We start from the raw sequence: 3,133 nt of genomic DNA, 5'->3' as shown, positions 1-3,133 counted from the left end.
ACAGCTAACCATCACTTTAAATTATCTTTTTTTCTGACAAATTCTGTAACAGAGATAACATACAGTTATTTGACTTTTAGGAAACCTATAATAAAAGTATTATATTTAATACTTACACCTCTAAAGACATGCTTGTTTTAATTAAACCAACAAACTCAAATGACCTTTTATTTACCAAAAATTACCCTAGATCAAATGAACTTGAAAAACAGTTGGATTGGTTTCTGAATTTCTGAGACTATACTTGATTTATATAAATACTTGTTTGTCTTTAAGCCAATTAAATATAGCTTTTACAAATTAATTTTGGCAATACCATCTTGAGGTAGAAAAATACCACACATGTATAACTTACATTCATAGACATACATGAACATGCAGATAAATGCACCAATCTTACAGCTTTTGTTACAGATTTTTAGCCATAAAACATGTACAATAACGCAATATTTTCTTACATGGTTGCATTTTAGCTATGGGAGAAGCCCTTTCAAAAGTTTCTGTCATGGTCTAAATATTAGCTTCCAATTTGGCCAAATTCTTACCATAGAGCTACTTAAAAAAAATCCTTTTGACTATCTTGTCAAGTTCCAGCCTGGACAAACAGTACATATTCCTGGTATTATTGAACAACGCCATGAACCCAAGAGCATTCCCCGAAGAGGGTATAAAAGATACTACCCTCACCCTAGTTGGTTTGGCTCAGCGGATAGAGTGCCGTCCTGTGGACTGAAGGATCCCACGTTTGATTCCAGATAAGGCACATCCCAAGTTGTGCGCTCAGTCCTCAGTGCAAGAGGTAGCTGATCAGTGATTCTCTTCATCATTGATGTTGCTATCTTTCTCTCCTTCGCTTTTACTCTCTAACATTAATAATAATAAAAAAGATTCTACACTCGCAATATCCAGATCCATATCCAAACACAGTCAAAAGTAAGAAGGACTTAGACATTCCTCTGAGAATTGGCAATAGTTGGTAGGACTCCAGTTCAAAACCAAGTGCAAGCACATTTCTGTCCAGCCATGGCTAGCCACAAGTGGGGCTGCATTACTGTCCAGCAATATTTTGGGGGCCACCAATCTGCTAGTTCCCAAACCAACTTCTTAGGACAGAAAACGAAATGAAGAAAGCAAGTGTTTTCCCTGGGAGAAAAAGATCTAAAACCAATTATTTTTCCTGCTAATCTGAATTTGGAATATTAAATTATTCCTTACTCCCTCAAATGGGCACAACTTTGTTAAGCACTCTTACCCTTTGTCTACTTTTGTCAATTTCCCCAGGTGCCATTGATAGGCTGTGGAATGAGTGGGGTGTCCCAGCAGGTCTCATCCTAGTCACCAGCAACTGTAGAGGAGGAAAACCAATTTTACCCTATTCTTTGTGGTGAGTGTATGGACCCCTTTCCTCTAGGGCACCTGGTAAATAGATACCCTTAACTAAGATGATTTAAAAGTTCTCCACTGTGACCACTGTGACTCAAGATGGTCTTTGATAATGTTAATTTATTTATTCGGCTTTAAAACAAACTTTTATTCACCTGGGGCCTCACACTGGACCCAATCCTATTTAAGTCAGATGCACTCCAGCTCATAAATTGGCCCCAGTCTGAGCCTGAACTAGTTTGGTTTCTAAGTCGGACTCATTCTGATGGGACCGGTATGCTTTTTAGGTCAGACCCATTCCAACTCTGCCAGTTTCCAGATCCAGTCCAGAAAAAGAAATGCTCAAATAAAATCTGGAAGCTCATAATGGAAAAGCTGTGGAGCTGGGATCCCAGAGGGACTTACCCTTGCCCTCACCCCAACCCTCCTCCAACATCCCCTACAGAGCTACCTCTCCAGGGCTCAGTTACCTGCACTGTGTTCCTTTTTTGCTTCTGTGGACCATCGCATCTCTTTCAGTTTCCTCTTCTGTCACCAGAGCTTTTAAAAGATAAACTGAGACATATTACAATTTTTAAGAGTGTATTTGAGCAAAAATTAATTCGAATTGAGCAGCACCTTCCAGAAGTGGTTAGGAGAGTCCCCAATGGGAGCCAGAGAGAAACTTTCATAGTTAAAAAACAGAAGCAAAGTCAGGCCATTGTAGATGGGCTATAGCTCAGTCTAGTGGCTGTTTGTGATTGGCTGACCTCAGCATTTTATTTATTAGCCTTGAGGCATCTGCAGGCTTAGATTTTTGTTTGCTTATGAAGGCCACCATGGCATTCAAGCACTCTAGTCTAGTGGCCTCCCTTTTTAGTTAATCTAACAGTGTCCACACCTCAGCCAGATGGAGAATAATAGAACTTGGAACCAAGAATTCAGAGACATGGCCCCAAGTTCTCCTCCTACTTACCTCAACCAAGTGACTCAAACTCTCTGAGCTCTGATTTCTCACTTTAAAATGAGAAGTTCACACTCTACCAGAACCCCACAGACATATTCCATGAAACCTCACTTCTTAAATGCCGAAGTGCAGAGTCTATGGTAAAATGGGTTTGGTAGATATTATGACACATAAGCACATTATGATTCATGATGCCTATTAGCTATCAAATGCCCTGCCGAATCCTTGAGCAGTGAAACTCATTTTTCCATGGAATCACTAAAAAGCATCCTGCAGAAACAAAGTCTTACAGAACGCTTTGGGAAAGACTGGGTGAAATACTTTCAGACATTTCTTTTTTGGGGGTGTTTAATCTCTGGTTCTGTGGAGAGTTCACCATGCCCTGTGGACTTGACATTCCAGATAACCAATCACATTCAACTCTGACACTTTTCCAAGATTTTTTTTTTTTTTTAACCTTACTTTCCTCTCTTAGCCAACTGTCCCATATATTCACTTCTTTCATATGTATTGGTCAGAACACTTTTAGTCTAATCACAGAAGCCTAACTAACACTATTTAAAATAATGGATTGAGAATAATGGCTCTTTTGGCTTCTGATACCAGAAAAGTTAAAGGGTAGTGTAGCATAGTAGGTTGTCTGCAAAGATAGGCACAACGAGCTCTTCCCATCTCTGTATCCTCCTGACACTGTAAAATCAGGGAGTGCATTCTGTTTCTCCTACCTTTGATTCTGACCCCAACTTGTGAGTTGCTTTGGCCAATAAAAATGTGGCAGAAGTGAGGCTGTTCCAGTCTGGGTCC

General features: G+C 39.8%; 1 long non-coding RNA gene across 1 annotated transcript; it reads right to left on the bottom strand.

Annotated features, from left to right (window-relative positions):
* Positions 1–1,258: 1,258 nt before the first annotated feature.
* On the bottom strand, positions 1,259–2,412 carry LOC311629702. Its single transcript, XR_014796243.1, has 3 exons — positions 2,339–2,412; positions 1,854–1,938; positions 1,259–1,345 (listed from the first exon to the last, which is right to left on the bottom strand). It is a non-coding gene; the product is annotated as an uncharacterized lncRNA (long non-coding RNA).
* Between the last annotated feature and the right edge of the window lie 721 nt (positions 2,413–3,133).

This window comes from Pipistrellus hanaki, assembly GCF_964339955.1.
Source record: "Pipistrellus hanaki genome assembly, chromosome: 11".
Lineage (NCBI taxonomy): Eukaryota > Metazoa > Chordata > Mammalia > Chiroptera > Vespertilionidae > Pipistrellus > Pipistrellus hanaki.
This window is presented reverse-complemented; position numbering and strand designations above follow the sequence as displayed.